This window comes from Prorops nasuta, unplaced genomic scaffold (genome assembly GCF_024137725.1).
Source record: "Prorops nasuta isolate Cenicafe-Biocafe unplaced genomic scaffold, Cenicafe_Pnas_1.2 PNAS00009, whole genome shotgun sequence".
In the NCBI taxonomy this organism is placed as follows: domain Eukaryota; kingdom Metazoa; phylum Arthropoda; class Insecta; order Hymenoptera; family Bethylidae; genus Prorops; species Prorops nasuta.
Genome location: NW_027116806.1, coordinates 5925076 through 5943844, shown reverse-complemented (window position 1 = coordinate 5943844; position 18769 = coordinate 5925076).

Sequence of the window (18769 nt, the reverse complement as noted above, 5' to 3'; positions counted from 1 at the left end):
CGGGCGCAAGTAAACCGTCTAGCGCAAGTAAACCGTCGGGCGCAAGTAAACCGTCAGGCGCAGCATCAACAGCATCGAAAAAAAGGGGTAAAGGACTAATGCGTGTCACCGAGGGACCAATCAACTACGTACATTGGAACGATCCGAATGAATTGATCGAACGTTTGAGACTTTTGATCGCGTCGGTGGCTGCCGGTAATACGAGTCATCACAACGAGATACAGTCGATAATCGAGGAGTTGCGCGAGGAGGATCTCATCGTATAAAGAAAGTTGCACGTTACACTCTTACCTCAGTGTAATATCAACGTCTTTCGGTAGTACGAGGTAAAAAAAAAAAAAAATTAAATGTCTGATTCCTGCTGTTGTGAAATTTGCATTTGTTTAACATACATCGTAGAATGTTTACTCTCGACATTACGAGCCATCAAAAAGAGGAATAATAGCGAGGAAAAAGAGACTGATTTTTGAAATACAAAGTAGTGCATTTGAAATGTCGATAAATAAATTTGGAATTGGACTGGATGGTGAGAGTAGGAAACACGAACCCAATTTAGAGCATTTACTGCTTGAATTCAAGCAATATCTGACAATGGCATTGAATACATATAATGAACAATTTGAGAAAAAGATGGACCAAATTTTTCAAACAATTTGCGAAAAATTGGATGATAAAGTGAGTAAAAGAGATCTGGAAAGAGCAATACTTAGCAACACTTTTCATTAGGAATTTCGAAAAAAAAAAAAAAAAAAAAAAAAAAAATGAGCAAAGAAAAGATACAGTTGGTGGAGGAGCTCCACGCACCGGCGAGGATAAATTTTCCACGCAGAAGAGTCATCGTGCGCGGCTTCGACGATCTCTGGCAGGCCGATCTTGTTGATATGCGCAATTACGTCGATGCGGGTCACCAGTACATTCTCACTGTAATCGATACCCTCTCAAAATACGCTTGGGCGGTGGCATTGAAGACCAAGAGCGGCGGAGAAGTGACGACGGCAATGACGAGAATCCTACTGAAGGACGGCAGATGTCCGAAAAATTTACAGACCGACAACGGCAAGGAGTTTTACAACAGTGACTTTCGGGCGTTGATGAGGAAACGCGGGATAAATCACTACTCGACCTACAGCGTGATGAAAGCGTCGATAGTCGAGCGCTGGAATCGTACGTTGAAGACGGAAATGTGGAAACGATTTACGTTGAACGGTAATTACAAGTGGCGCGCTATGCTGCAAGAGTTGGTGGACGCGTACAATGCGCGAAAGCATCGTACCACGGGAATGCGTCCCGTGGATGTGAAACCCGAGCATGCAGATAAGCTACTCAAGACAGTATACAGTAACATCAAGGTCGCAGGTCGTGCCAAGTTCAAAGTCGGCGATTTCGTACGAATCAGTAAATACAAGCAGATGTTCGCCAAAGGCTACACGCCAAATTGGACGACCGAAATATTCGAGGTGGCGAAAGTGCAGAGTACCAATCCCGCTACGTATCTCCTCAAGGATTCCAGGGGCACGCAACTGTTGGGTGGATTTTACGAATACGAGCTTTCGAAAACCATCAATCCCGATGTGTATCTGGTGGAGAGAGTATTGCGCAGAAAGGGCGAAAAAGTGTTCGTTAAGTGGCTGGGATTCGACAGTACGCACAATTCCTGGATAAATAAGAGCAATGTTTTATAAAAACTTTTATTAAGATGTATCAAAATATAGAATAAATACATAAATAACTAAATAAAGCGAATAAATAAAAACAATAAATAAATTATAATTTTAGACTATAATGTCCCCAGGGTAGAGTCGCCGCGGTGTCGGGTGTAACGAAACGCTTGTCGTCGTACGGACTGAGGGCGACCTTCCGCTGACTGATCGAGAAAACTCGGTGCAGCTTCGATCTTATTAAATTTTGACTGCGAGACTGTACGGTGAAATTGTTCAAACAATCCTTGTAGTCGTCAAATGTTATATTTCTATCGATAACGTAACCTTTGACACCTTTGGCTTTTTTGGTAATTCTCGCACAGTCCTGCACCTTGAAAGTATACATTTTTGCCCTCAGTCCTACGAACTCGGTCATGATACGACCATTGTTCTCGTCCTTCATCAGACCGGGTATCTTTTTGTTGACGCGTGGCAAGTCATACCGATTATCGTCAGGATAATCGCTGGTGTCAAATCGCGCGAGATCGCGTTTCATGACCGAGTAAACGTCGTCGCACTCGACACTGTATATCAGACTGTCCGTGTCGGTATACATCGCTCTACATTTACCGCCGAATGTAGGAAGCATATAGTCATAGTGAAATTCATACAAGCAAATTTTTGAAATATCTAAAATACTCATTCCCACGTAAATGGGTTTATCAAATTTCGCGGACAATTTCGATAATTGAATCGCGACCAAATTCTCCTTGAAAATCGCGAGACTGTGAAAATTCGGTTTGGAAATCAGGCTTTCCGCCCCGTATCTTCCCTCCCACTTGGTTGCGAGCCTCACGTCAACTCTATTCCTCACGTTCTCCATTGTTTTACCGAAAACCGCGTTGTTCATCAATTTGAAGAGATTCTTCTCAAATTCATTGGTGGACGCGGTGCGCAAACGCGTGTTCAGCTCGATGTAATCGCGTAGCCAGGTGGACTGTTGAAACTTTAAACCACGATGTATACGCTTCAGTACCAGTCCATTACGCATACATTGTTGCAGAGCGCGATAATGTATTACGTAACGGGTCTTATCGTTTAAAGTGGCCAGCAGCTTCTCCTGGCTAGCGCCCGGCGGTTTCTCGCGCACCATGCAGAACGGTAGGTCCGCGTGTTTGTCGTGAAGCTCGCGCGGATACTCCAAATCGACCTCCAAAATATAACCCTCGGGATGATCCGTGGGTATAGCGGAGACATCGAGATTGGCAGCGTCCTCGATCCATAGGAATCCATGGGTGGGCAGCGGCTGACACATTGCCCACCCATACAGATTGTTTACGTCGTAATACATGAGATATTTCGACGGTTCCGCCGGATCGTAGTCCCGCATGTACCGATTGTTGGCCCTCTCGTAACGATGGGAGCACTGACTCAAACCACCGCGTATACCGCGCTCTACGAACAGCAACATATCCACGTCCGTGAAAAGCTCCAGCCTGATTCCCGTATGCTTCAACATCGCGTCCCAGGTGAAGCCCGGTAGCGTATAATAATGGGCTGGATCCAACTCATAATTTAGCATGCAACTATCGCGAAAACTTTCGAAAACATCGGCCAACAATAGGACATCGGTCTTCAAGTACAGGTCACTGTACTCCCCAAGTGTGCGCATGTGGAATTTGGTCCATACCTCTACGGCATGATTGTATGCTTCCTCGCTGATATCGCTGTCGGTCAGTCTGTTGTGAAACGACTGGCGCGGTGGTAAAGCCGTCTCTTCCAATCTAGCCGCACTATCTACATAGTCGTAAGGAAAAATACCTTTCCTCGTAAGCAAGTCGAACTGCTCGACGCTCAATTCCGAAAATTGTGACCTCAAATTTGTCAGCTGAGATTCCGCCAAGTACGAGCTCAATTTGTCCAAACTGGAGGCCATAAATTTGAACGAATCGATAAATCTCAACTGTATATTATATTTTCGCAAATATTTGGTAAATGAAATGTATTTTTCCTTATGTACAGGCAGCAGATGTACCGATCCCTCGTACAAATTAGCGATCGTCTCGAAGATAAAATGCGAATCATAGCCGGATAAATTGTGAAAAATTACTGGAATGACATGCGAATCTTTGAAATTTAAATTACAATTATTGTGAGCCGGTCCTCTGTATCTGCCGGTCAGATGATCGTGATCGCGAATTCGTAGTTGATTCGGAAGAAACGGCTTTTTGCATATATGACAATTGGGGTCATTATAGTGACGCAATTGTTCGCTAAAACTAAGATTATGCATGGGCACGATAGTACTTAGCGTCTCGCTCGCGATGCGCGCAATGTTCTCGAGCTCGCGTACGAACCATTCGATGCAGTCGGCACCCCGACGAGCGTCGTACCTCGAGAGTGACGCATCGCGAGCACTTTTTAAATAATAGCCTACACTAATAGGTTCATGTCTCTGATAAATATCACTACTACTACTACTACTGTTCGATTGTTCAACTTTCAATAATATGCACTCGAGATCCGCGTATACGACGAATGGCGCTCGTTCCCCATTTTTGATGTTCTTGAAGGAAACCCAGCGATCCTCGGCTTTGCTCGGCAACATCAAGCGGAGATTATCGTTGAGCTGCGCGCAATCCTGCTCGTGCGACTCGAGCCTCTCCACTGTGCGGAAGTAGTGGAGACATCTAAAAAATTTAATATAAAACATATGCAGTTATATTTGTATTTTTTCAGTATTATTATTATTATTATTAATACATACCGATCGCATACATAATGAGCATTTTCTCTCTTGGTGAATTGGCTTCGCACCAGTCTCGAGAGATTCCTTATGCACATAAAATGTGCAGCTCCCTGTTCATCGTTGACGAGAAGAAGATTAGCATGCCTCGATCTCTTCTTCTTCGTCACCTGAAGAGGCACAATTCTGCTTTTTGCGTCGCTATTTTGCTCTTCATTCTCCAAGGTGAAGATGTTCACCGACACGTCGTTATCCACCTCGAATTTCGGAATCTGTTTTAGCGTAGTCGGAAAGGTTAGGCTACCGACGTCTAAAACCGTCCGAAAATGTGGATAAGAGGACGTGCGCTTTGGATTAGCCGTAGGTTTTGCCGGATAGAGTGCCGCCGTCACGGACCACGCGAAACATGCATTATCACTGGTTTCTAAATTTATCAGAGCTTTCCTACTCGTGATAGCGGATGGCAGATTAATTTTACAACCCGCGTGCAACGGGTTAAAACGATTAATGTTAACTAGTAAATAATGAATTTTGTGCAAAGTCCATCCACTATCACGCTCTTGAAATTCACTTAATTTTTGTATAATAACGTCTAAAATGTTTTTCCTATACCAATCACTAAAATTATCAGTCTTATACAATGTAGCATTAGTCGTACTAATGTTTTTATCATCACTCTGGTCCTTAGAGATGAATTGTCCGTTAAATACACAATTAACCTTAACACTATTTGCACTAACAAATACCTTATCTATACGCGTACGCACTAATACTTCCGCGTCTACTAAAAAATCCTTAGGCTCTATATAATTACTATTAACTACCATGCCGCTGCATATTCGACTTCGAAACGCTGAATCAAGCTCCTCCCAGGTAAGTCCTTGTACGTCATTGCTACAACCAGCCCCTGATTTAATATAATTCAATTCTCTCTGCGCTCGTAGCAACAGACACTTTATACACGCGATTTCGGCGAAATTCTTCTGACGCGTTCCAACGGGTAAAGCTTGATCCGCGCTGCTCAATCGTCGAATATGCTCGCGACATTCCAGTACCCACGCGTCGTACTCATTCGCACTATTAATTGTAAAAAATTTTCTTCGCAATTCCGTCGACATTTTGTGTGTTTCTTAAAGAAATGACTATGTCATACGGTGAACAACAACAACAATAAATTAATAATTGCGAATGCGTCTCTCGCGAAGAGTAACGCTTATATATATCGAATAGAGAATGGAAGTAGGGGTATCTACACATCCCATTGTTTCGTCTGAGATGCATACTGACATTGATATACATTGTTTTTTTTTTTTTCAGAAGTCTTTTATTCCTTTATATATTGATCATATACAGATTTCATAAAGTAAACATTTTGCAGTGAACATATACCATAATGATTCATACACTTGGGTAACGGTGGTTCGAAATTTTTACTCCATCCAAGACTAAATTTACCCCACTCACACTCCTTCGCATTGTATATATTTTCTAAGTTGCAAATTTTTCTCAACCAATCATATTTCTCCCGTCCTTTCACGAAAATCCAATCCTCTCCCTCGTACGACGTTACATACTTTCTTATTACATCTTTATGCTTGTAATAAGGTGAATGACCGTCGGTCCAATTGAATCCATGTCGATTAAAATAAAGCCAACTTTAAAAAAAAAAAAATTATATACAAAACATTACATTTTTAAAAAAAAATACTTACTCGTTCTGTTCTCTCTCGAGATCGCTCAACCAAGCTTCTTGAAATGGTGGTGAAAATACATTGTGATACACTTCATTATCACGCAACACCGCAAATTCTTTAACTATAAAACTCTTGTCGGTCAATACAAAACCTTGAAAATCAACGAATGTCGGTGTCATTATCGTCGTCGTCGTCGTCGTCGTCAATCGCTCGATGCAAGAATGAACGATCTTTTTTTTGTCGCATTTAAGAAAATTTTTTTCCCCCTCCAACAGGGGAACAAATAACGTATTAAAATTTAATGTTTTTAAAAGGAGGGGATAATTTCTAAGAAAATTTTTTCCCCATTGTTACCTATAGTTTCTTCACAGTATAATACAATAGGAAAAAAAATATCTTCTAGAGATTAAGAAAGAAAGGACTTCTTATCAAATGTAACTTTATATTTTAAAGAAACGATAAAATCTTTCTCTCTACGGAGATATTTCTTCGAATGTTTCATTTCAGTTTTTTTCTTCATCGAGAATAGCACGAGCGCAACAATGTATAGAATAACTCACATAATGGATGTAGAAGGTTTCTTAGTTTATAAAAAAGAACTTAAATATAAAGATATAGCTATAATTGATTTAAAAAGTAACCAAATTTCTTACGCATCGTTTCGTTTGCGTGACAGTATGAAAAATCTTAGTGAGAAAGACAAAAAAACTGTGTGGTATTTGCTCAATATGGTTCATGGTATAAAATATAGTGATACGGGATTCGAGAAATACGAGCAGGAGGATGTGGAAGATTTTATTAGAGGTTGCCTAACGTGCGAGAATCCCGTAGTAGCCTACAAGGGAGGGAACATTGAAAAAAATCTATTGAATAGGATGAATGTGGATAATATTAATTTAGAAGTGTATGGTTGTCCTAAGTTTAAGGATTTAATTAAATTATATGATTTTGAAAAAACTCCGTGCAATTTACACGTTCGAGAGAAGAACTTGGACAATGAACGTATCCACTGTCCTTACGAGGAGGTGTCAGTTTTTGCCAAGTGGATAAAAGCAAATATGTGATTCTTTAAAAACTATTTAGAGAAATAAAGAGGAGAACACAAGTCCTCAATTCTTCATTCAATCTTATACCGTTGTCGGTGCTGCACACAGGAAAAAAAAAATGAGCTGCGAAAAGTGTAAATTAATCATGATTCAAGAGGATATTGTTCCTCTTTCACCCACTCTTCCCAGAGAATTGACAGAGGAATACGTCAATCGAATTAACGATTTTTTCAATCGTTACTTCGAAGAGTATGAACGGAAACTGCATCTTTATTTGCATAAAAACTGTAAGTATTTATTTTTACATTTTTTTCATAATTATTGTTTGTTTCTTTGTTTTTTTTTTTTTTAAATAAAGTGAAGAAAGACGAAGAAAAACAGGCTGAGGAAAAAGATATTGAGTTAAAGGAGACGAAGAAGGAAGAGGAGGAGGAAAAAGATATTGAGTCAAAGCAGACGAAGAAGGAAGAGGAGAAAAAAGTAGAGGAGGAAGAATGTAAGTATTTATTTTATCTTTTTTTTACCTTTTCATAATTATTATTATTATTACCTGTTTGTATTTTTAAAATAAAGTGAAGAAAGACGAAGAGAAAGAGACTAGGGAAGATATTGAGTCAAAGGATATGAAGAAGGAAGAAGAAGAGGAGAAAAAAATGGAGGAGGAGGAGGAGAAAGATATTGAGTCAAAGCAAACGAAGAAGGAAGAGGAGAAAAAAGTAGTGGAGAAGGAGGAGGAGGAAAAAGATATTGCTTCAAAGCAGACTAAGAGAGAAGAAGAAGAGGAACCACCACATTTCTTTTTCTTTTACTATTAAATTATTTTATCTAACAAATTGAAAAAATATCATTGTAAATTAACCTCTACTATTTCTTTTATCAAATAAATTGAAAAATATTATTGTAAATATACCTTTTACTAATTCATCTGGAGTTAACGGAAAGAAACCTAATACGTATTGAGAAATGGATATAAACTTCTCTCCGCATTGATAATGAGATGTAAACTTCATCCGAAGTGGAGAGAGAAAGCTAATATGTATTGATAAAGATATGTAAACTTCATCTGGAATACGTAGAGGAGAGCACTCTTCACTTCAGTCTTCAGTGAGACATCATGAGTTCCACACGACCAATAAGCTTACCTGACAAGAAACTAACATTAAAGGATTTAGAAAAAAAATATTGCAAACCAGTTGCAATAGTAAGGCCATTTCGGCATAATGAAGAACAGCAGCAGCAGCCGCAGCAGCAGCAGCAGCAGCAATCAGTTCTAAGAGGGTATCGCTTGATACTTGAACAGCAGCAGCACCAGCAGCCACTGCGGCGACCACATTCGCTGCCCGTAGCCCTGCAGATGCCGCCCGCAGCGGTGCAACCTGCAGCGGACCAACCTGCAGCGGACCAACCTGCAGCGGAGCAACCTGCAGGGGAGCAACCTGCAGTCTCGCGTAGGAGGCAATTGTTATTACGGTTACGTAATATGCAGCCTATGTGAGCTTGTGGGTTGTATGACAGACAGTCACCACCACCAAATCGGTAAGAGTTAATAAAAGTCAAAGACTAATAAAATATAAAAAAAAAAAAAAAAAAAATGGCTTAATAGCGAAGGAATCTCGCATTCACTTTTTCTCTCGCAGCGATTTATTAAATCGTAGTACTACTTTTGTTCGACAAAGAGTGCTTTTAATGTAGTATAGAAGCTACTTAAATAATTTTTTTTAATTATAGATGCTGTTGCTGTTGCTGTTGCTGTTTTTATTGGAATTCTACAGGACGTACAATTCCTGGTTTATTTATATATTTTTATAAGTAAATTTGTATTTCAATAAAGAGGGTTTTTTATGCCGAAAGGCTTTTTCCCTTACATTGGTGTTTCTTCAATTACCTCTCCACCAATCCACTGTACCCTGTAATATATAAGTATTGCAAATAAAAAAGAAAAAAAAAAAAATGTAAATCATAACATAAAACCCTTGAAGATTTCCATTCAACCGACATCGGACGATGCTTCGACTGAAATATTCCAGGGGGATCTACAGCTTGAAAACTGTTCTGAATGTTGTCGTGTTTTTCACATACGTCCCAACCACTTTTCTGAAGTTAAGGTCACGTAGGCTCCGCTCTTATTACAGAGCGGATGGTAAGTATCTGCGACGATAGATATACAAATGAATATGACGATCGTCAAAGATACTGTAACATAAATAAGGGGGAGCGATCACTGCATCGCTCTCTACGAATGTTCTTTCTCTCTTTCTCTTTCCAGTACGAGTCCATTTCGCATACATTGTTGCAGAGCGCGATAATGTATTAAGTAACGCGTCTTATCGTTTAAAGTAACCAACTGCTTCTCTTGGCTCGCACATGGCAGTTTCTCTCCTTCTCTCTCTAAGGCGTTCACTGCTTACCGTAAGAGGGGGGAGGCCACTTGTGTACCCTACGAGTTTAACGTCGGGGGAACGCGATAATGCGCACAACCGCATGCGCACAACCACACGAGGAGAGGGGGCAATTCCCCTACTTCCCTTGTCCCCGCGGGACCCCGACCCCCTCGCCACGCGGTCATAGAACCATCCTAGCCTATCTACTATAATGTTCAGCTACAAACAGTTTTGCGTAAAAGACACAGAGATACACGAACGGACTGAAATACATATAGTATAGAATGGAGGTAGGAGAGACGAGCAAAAAAGCGGAAAAAAATACATAAAGAGAGAAGAGACATATGAGTATAAAAGATATCTTTGTCCACTTTCATTTCTCTTCCATGCCCTTTGTATCGGTTGCCTCAAAAAGAGTAGAACAGACGGGAGAGCCACGGCATAAGCGTCGCTATCCGTAACGCACTCTTACGCACTCATTACGTAAATGTTAATTTGAATCGATACGTCATTTCAGTACTACACTCATTAAAAAATATTTTAAAAAATATTTTTAACCTTTACTGGTTATCCAATAAAAAATAGTTAAAAGTCCTTTGTAGATTTCCTGTGAAAATAAACGATAGTATTATTTATCACTCGACTCTCCTTCTTGAGAAGCTGCCAAAGAAAGAGAGCAAATAACGTAAAGTCGAGAGAGTAAGGGATGCAGAACATTGAAACAGGGTAAAAGGAGCTTGGTAGGGTGAGCCGGTACGTGACAACTGCCGAAGATATTTGGTCGCGAAAGTGTATAGCCTTAATCCAGCAGGGACAGGGATAGAAATATGGTACTATATTACCTCCATATATCATACCATACTTCTTCGACATACCGCCATAAACTAGAATCCCATAACACGTCTTATAATTAAATCAAAGCTTTTAAGACGATTGCGAACAATATTTCCGTCTGCGGAAGAAGCCAAATGATTGGAATATTACGCACAAAAAAAGAATTGAAACTATCATATCGTACGTGTACTTGAAAAACAGGTAAAAAGTTTAGTTTCGGCAAGAGAAAATGTTTAATGGCAGAATGTCGATATAAAGAGTTCATTATTACTGCGTGTGCACTAATCGAGGTAGTACATAGAAGTTGCAATAAAACTCGGGATCGTGCAACATGCTGCATATTACGTTTACGTTCATATCGACTGAATCTTAATTATTTGCAATTTTACGGAAGACAGAATGTAATTATAATGCGAGCAAAGGCTCACGTCGCCGTAGGGTCGCGTGGTTGTACCGTAGTTACCTACCCTCCGACCACTATACTCCTCTCTTTCTCTTTAGCTCGCTCTCCTCGCGGGCTGAGAGTCGTTCTTTGCCCGTTTTCACTTGCTTACCCTTTCTCCCTCGCTCTCTCTCTCCCTTTCTCCCTCATTCTTAGCTCCACTGGCTTCCGCGAGAGCGAGAGCCCTCAGACCTGCTGCACTCGCCAAGAGCATTACATCAGAAGCGCCGTCGAGTTCCACAGACCACTTAACTCATAAATGAGGGATTATTTCATCGTGTAATCGCGTATGGACCAAAAAGCATTACAATTAATGCTAACAAACTACGCAGGACGCCGCACCGTCTACCAAAGCGCCGCGACGGTAAATGGAATACGCTGCGGGCTTACAGCGGCCTCGTCTCGCGTATCGAGAACTTCCAGCGGACTGCTACAAGTACTCGGCATAATGATGTGTATCGCAATTACTTTAACAAACGGACATTAGCATTATGCTCTTGCTCGCGATTAAATAACATTGTCACTTATTGGAGTGGCCTGACGAATTATTATTAATTATATTGCCTATATATATACTTTTGGTTCTAATTTCGTCCACTCCTTTTGTTGCCAAGCCACTAATTGCTGATTATAGACGAATCTAATTTTGAAAGAGTAGCTCTTTCAACGAGTGCCAAGCATGTATATAACATTATATGATTGATAGTACGCTGTGACTTACCAAATAATGCAATTTTATTTCATTTGGTTTCGCGAAGGTAATTGCTATTTTGGCGGTTCTACCGCGCTGAACAGTCAACCAAGTGATGTATTGGTCCCGTTTTCTTTATTATACTCCTATCATCGCGTTTCTACTTATTTCCTCGCCTTGCCCCCTCTGTATCTCCCTCACTTCCACACAGATACACCACCACGCTACACTGGTTGACTGAACACCTCGATATATTAACCCGGACCTGGATTATCGCATTGAGGGTGGAAAATATCAGATCGATCATTTATGAAAGGAAGTAAGAGTAAGTGTTGGTTGACTACAACCTGGAATCCAATAAATTTCGGGTCTTTCTTTCGCTTTCCTCGATTCAACCAAATTTAATTCCAATCGCTTCACTCGCAAAGAATTCATTTATTTTCTCATTGTTGTACAAGTCGGCTGGACTCTTATTTGATGGTACGAGCACGAAATATATAGATATTGATGGATGCAGAATCTCGTTTATAACTGTGCAAGAATTAATAAATGCAAGAATATACATGAATTGATCGTAACTCGTAAAACCGAGGTTATAACAAAAATTCGATATGTGGTTAGGTAAAGAAACGACTCCTTTCGTTTCTTCCTGAGAAACTTCCCGGAAGAGTACGAGGGTGTACAGAAATGAGAGGTCGGGGCTTTATTCGGAGCAACGCGATAAGTTGGTACCGCCACGCAGCCGTGGCATGATTATTACTATTGCTATTATTGTTGCGGTTACATCGACCGCGATCACTCAAACTCGTTAAAACTTTTAGCATTAGTACCGACTTCGGCCTGCACACTCCACCCTCCTTCGTGCACCTTTCGCTCTTCAGCTGCATCGGCACACCACTTTTTTCTCTTTCGCTCTCTCTCTCTCTCTCTCTCTCTCTATACTCCTATATACCGTCACCAATATGCACGCATTTATGTACTATACCGTTGTTATCTCGCCAATCGGCCTATCGTATCCAAGTATCAAAGCTGCCATATTCGTGGCATAAAATATTTCGCGGCCAAGCCTCATTCATGCAGAACTTGTAAAAATTCCACTCTTCGGCCAGCGAAAAAGAATCGTGCAGATGAATTATAGAAGTGGCGTGCGAAAGTTAGAAAATATCTAGGAATATGAAATTAATCATTTGTTCTTCGTTGGCCTCTCTGAAACGTTAGTGTATACGGGGTGAGACACTCCTCCTCGCGTTTCCTCTGGTTTACGCAGGAGGGGCCAGAGAGAGAGAGAGAGAGAGAGAGAGAGAAAGTGGTCAGGTATACACGTATCGGAGAAGCGAACGGAAGGTGGTGGCGATATAAAAATAGATATGGGCCGACGAATGGGGCAGCAAAAAAAATGATAGAAAGAGACTGGTGCAAAAAGGCGGAAAGATAGAAAGGAAGAGGGGTGGGAGGGAAAAAGGCAGGCTGCGAGAAGCCCGTATGGAGGGGGTGGAATGTATGGAGATTCGGAGTCATGCGATTCAACTATAAAACTCGGCGAGTTTTGCAGCTGGCGAGGCGTCGTCCCCTGCCCCTTTTCCTTTCCACCATTCCGCAGTTATTTACGGTTTGATTCGCCTTATCTTCTAGCCACCCCTGTCCCTTCTCCAATGCTTCCTGCAGCCCCCGTCCGCTCGTGCCCCGAAAAACCACCTGGAGAAGATAGTCGCACCCTCGGATAGTCGAAACCGCGGACCCCCACCCTCTCAACCCTTCAACGCCAACCCTGCCTTACCCAAACTGCACTTTCCACTGCTACTTTCCGGTCGGCGCACATTCGTTACCGCGTACTCAACACTTTTCCCCTCCTGCCACTTTTTGATTTACCTCCCCGAACCATCAACCCTGTAGTAAGAACTTAGTTGCGTCTTGTTTTAAAAAAAACTCCAACGCTATATACTTCAAAAATTCCCTTTGTAAGGGCTTCCGTTTAAGAATAATTTATTTCAAATAAAAGTACCTTGTCTCGTTTTACATAAAAATTATTTTCTCACAGTATATTCAACGACTTATCAATTAAATATAAAAAGCACTATGTTTGATACAAGTATATATACATAACTTTATGTTATTGTTAGGTCCGAGCAGGAAATTTAGGGGGTATATGTTGGACGCAAAGACGTCGTCGCATGTGTTTGGGTAGCCAGAGGATCAGATAGTTAGGGTTGATTTATTTAGAGGGACTATTGAGACAGTGACCTTAGAATGATCCATAGAAAGGAGGATTCATGACAGGATCGCTGTAGGAATTACAGTGGCCGTCGAAGGATAGCATTAAGGAGCTTTGAGCTCGTTTGCAATCGCGGACCAGAAAGGGCTTGTCCAAATGTCGGAGTAGACGATAAACAGACGCGGATAGGACATCATTTCGGAGAATCGTAGCCAACTGAATGGCAGTGCGCTTCCAAGACACCGCTGACATCCCATCAACTGCGAGCAAAGATATTTGTATATGTACACTCTGTAATTGAATGCACACAGCCCATTCGTCGGCCCGTGCATCTTGGCTGCTTTCGCCACTAGATGTGATTGTCCGTGGCAAGAGTATATACTTCCTGCTCGAATTTACTCGAATCTCGATCTTACCTGTAAATCCTACCACACTACCGATACGAATTGTTTACGCTATTTAATCTAGCAGTGAATTGCTCGAATACGGTAGCACAGAATTTACAAGGATTTCATTTCATTAACCGGAACAGACAATCCTCGATATATGACCAGGATCTCATTATGATACTGGAGCTGCCTACTTTGAAATTGGCTATGGCTTATCTATCGTGAAACTCGAAAAAAAGACTGTTAGGAGGAGGGAAAAGGGGAGTAAACGGAGGGATAAAAGAGAGTAAAAGTTTACGAGTGATAGAGATGTATAAGGGGGGAGAGAGAGAGAGAGAGAGAGAGAGAGAGAGAGAAGCCAAACGGACTAGCACAAACGCTTTCGCTATCAGTTGGCTCTGGCAGCGAAGCCTGCCTATCCATCCATACCACAATGCAGAGATATTAATTATGAGATATTACGATAAGACGCGAACAATACACCCGTATTGAATGAGAGATCCTCCCCCTTACTTACCCACACCCATACCTATACCACCTTGAGGAGAAGAGTGTCTTACCACCCCTAACAATCCAGGAGGAACAAGCACCACCAGTCGTACACGCCTAATGTATTCATATACACGTGCACACCGACGCCAGCCTGATAAGTCTTTCAACGTATGTGCGTATGGATTACGAATCTGCGCTCCGAGATTTCCAGAGTGGCAGCTCGTAAAATGCTCCATGTCGCTAACAGATCATACTCAGCCTTCCGATCCGGATTAAGTAACGTAAATCCAGGCTCAGTATTACAGTTCCTTTCAGTTTTCCCAAATAATCAGACTATCTCTCGAAAAACAAAAGAAACCTCTAAGAGATAATATATATATATATAGTGTAGAAGATTAACCGAATCTATTTTCATCATCGTTAACATTGCATAATATCGAATTGATCTCAATCGTAAAATATGTAATGGCATGGCCCCAGTTCGTTAAAGGTTACCCGTTCGCAGAATCTTTGTTACAAGAATTTATAGGTTACCTTTACGATAGACAGTGGATATAAGGAAGACTTGGCTGAAACTGCGCGAAGCGGATCGATGCTCCGCACAAGCAAAGGGTTCGTGATTACGCGGGGCTAGGTGAGCTAAGGACAGCACTTCAGGGTCCTTTTACGAGCTCCTGTGCCATAGATTTACGACTTATCGCACGCCAAGAAACGTCCGCGATCATTCTTGTGGCGGCTCTTTAAGACTAGGGATTCCCCAATACGATGCTGTTCACGGTGCATTTAATACCTCTATATAAAGGATCAATATTTGCAGTTTATTATAGCTTTACACTCGGTACTCTATTTACGGGAAATTGAAAAAGCATTCGTTTTAATGTCACGTATCACGAGTTAATTTTCTGCGTGGTCGTTGCGAAACTCCTCTGTTTATATTCGTCTTCGTGGTCTCGACACAACGGCAAGTGGGTACACGCAGAAGCTGCGATGCCATGGAGAGTCGGTGGCAATCGTTAAATTAAAAGAACCTCCGCAGTCGTATCAGCCTCGCACTGTTCGTAAGACGAACATGAAGAGAACGGTGCACGCGAGAAACCCTTAGTCTGTCACCGTCGGTGGATCGCATTTGGGACAGGATGGCGATATTTAGGCCGAAGCCTCCGAGGGGGTGAGAGGCCTCGAAGTTAATTAGATCGACTTCGTCAAGACGCATCTACTTAACCTCAGCTCCGTGTCAGAGCAACGTCGTGTTTTCGCTTATTCGCGTATCCCGACCCGACTGACACCCTGCCCCCACCCTCGCTCACGTCTGCAACGAAAGACGGGGCAAATTAGACTCGCGTGTCTCAAGCGTGAGCGTCCTTATTAATTTGGTGTAAAGCGCGCCATAAGAGGAAGCAAAATCGCGACAGCAACCCTGATACGTACGTTTTTCTCCTGCTAACCATTTAATCATTATTGCCCCTCAGAGCTGATACGATCGTTTTTTAATTAAATAAACATATGCCTATATCATTTGTATACATGGTACGTAAACATATGGCATTGGTTGTACGGTAGCTCGTCAAGAGCTTATCGTCACCCGTATTCAACTTCAGGTAGGTAAGATCGGCTTTAGTATTTACGAAACTGCAGATGCTCGACATTCCCCAATTCCAAAAGGGATGAAGCGAAGGGTCCTCGCGTGCCATGTCATTCCCAATCGAATTCTGTTTTCTTGTTCATGGAATTGGTCAGATTCCTCGAATCTTGTATTATTGTTAACTCGGATTCGAATGAAAGAGCTTTAGCCTAATGTTATATACCTATAGGATAATCGAATTTACGAAAATTAATATTTAAATTGTACCTGTTGTAATAAATGGCATATATCGAAAAATCATAACGAAAGGTTATATATTTCGTGTTTCTAGTATTTTTAATCAATTTCCTGGATAAGAAGGAAAGCAAGCAAAATATACGTTTACGTTTGACCTTCCCATTCTCGAGTAAGAATTCTTACGAGTTCTTAAATGGTCCTGCCTATCTAAAAGCAGACCCATTCCATTTTCGATGACCACTCCACGTGATTTCCATAGGAAATTCAAATTCTTTCGTCTACCCCGCATACCTGACCGTCGGATATTGAAAATACCACTTTAACGGGAGCGTCCAATGTTCACTGGACGCATTTGTACAATAGCAGAGGAAAATGGCAACATTTTATTGTTCATCTCCCCCTTTCCCATCTATTATACCATTTAACATTAATCCAACTTGTACAATATATGAAGAGTTTCGCAATTAAAGAAGTTTATGAATGTATACTATAGAGTACATACAATTTTCTTGTTTTCTTTGATTTAGAAAAAGTCTGCAAGTAACAGTTGTTCCCATTGAAGACTTTGTTTCATTGCAAAGCTTATATGTGCTGTTATTGCAATAAAGAATAGTGGAGGAACAAGTGAAAGAGAGAGAGAAAGAGAGAGAGAGAGAGAGAGAGAGAGAAAGAGGGAGAGAAATAATAGGTATACGAGTAGCACTGAACTGTGAGTATGAGAGATGGAGAAAGAGTGAGAGAGGCGTACACAGTGAGAAATAAGGACACAATAAAGAGAAAGAGAGAAAGAGAGAGCGAGAGAGCGAGAGAGAGGAAGTATTACGTAGACGTAATTCAAAAGCGGGAACGTATGCTTCATTTATTAAAGAGATTGCCTCGAAAGATTGCTGTTTCGCGCATGGCTAGGTCCCTGTGCTGGTTTTACTCGACTCCCTTCAGATTCCTCCGGTCGCCGCGTCTGGTTCCTACCAACCCGTCATCATTATTGTGCCGGTGCCGCTGCAGAAGGCATTCGAATTACGCCACGTTTATATTCAATTTGTTTCTAGAAATTACAATTTGTTGGAAATTGGCGCGAAAGCACATAGAAGGGGTGGCAAGATTTTCCTTTAGTACCTTTTCTATCTTTTGCCTGGTGACGATTCATCGTTTTTAGACGGTCTGCTCCATGGATGGATGATTAAACTAATTCGAGTGGACTGATCTTTTCCCATTGTAAATGTACACGTTCAATTTAGCTTCTTCCTTTGTTTTATTTATCAAATTCCATTGAGATTTTAACGCCAAGGTATGCAGATATTTTTATATTTTAATAACACTGCACTAAAGCCATTTTATCAACAATTCATAACAGACTGAATTTACAGGTGCAAAATGAATGGGTAAACAAAACCCAGTACGAATGCGAACGAGATGTGCGCGAAACGAGATAAAACTGGCGAATGCAAAATACAAACCTGTCCGCAATGGTTGACTACTGCGGTAATCCAATAAACCACGTGCCAAACTCCATAGTATTAGGGTCAGTTTGTAGCCAAGTTTACCAGATATCAGACTGTTTCACCGAGAGCGCGAAACTTTATTAGTACATTTAACCGGCCAAATTACTGCATTGCTTCATTAGTCTGATCTGAGATTTTCAATTTTTTACGAGCCTCGTCGAAGAATATCCACGCGTTGCGCAGTATTGCCTATTATTGCGAAACATTAAAGATGCAATGAACGATCATTAGTAAGCACGATTACTATATAAAATGACAGCTCTTTTCTTCCAAGCTATATAATTACAGTTGCTGGAAAGATGAAAAAAAGCAACGAAATTCACATACGACTCTTGACATAAGGGCATATCAGTAATTATCACGTAAAGTTAATAGGGGAAATTACTTGAGTCGAGTCAAAGCAGCGGTGCTAGCTCGCGTCACCGAACACAAATTACAAACCCTCAGTCTGCGAAATAAGGGTGGGCTCGGGCGGCAGTAACCACCTTGGCAAATGCCAGCCCGCCATTACCCAGCAATTTGGAATCATCCGCGAAACATCAGAAGAACTGAAAATATACTTAGTTAGTCGGTGTGCACGAATAAACATAATCAGCCACGGTCTTGAGGCCACTTCTGAATATCCCCAAATCCTCCGACTACTCTTCCGTGAAAAAGGAAGCAGGGGAGAGAGGGAGGGAGGGAGGGAGGGGAGCGGCCAAGCAATCCGTCGCATGCTACTTAAAGCGAGAATTGAAAAACGATGCTGTGCCTCCCTAATCTCCATCAATTGCCCTTACCACAATAAGAGGAATTTCACCCTAAGCTAATACCCAGGGAGAAAGTCGTATAAATTTTAATGAAAACAATTTTTTCCATTATCTCTTTATCAAAATAAACTA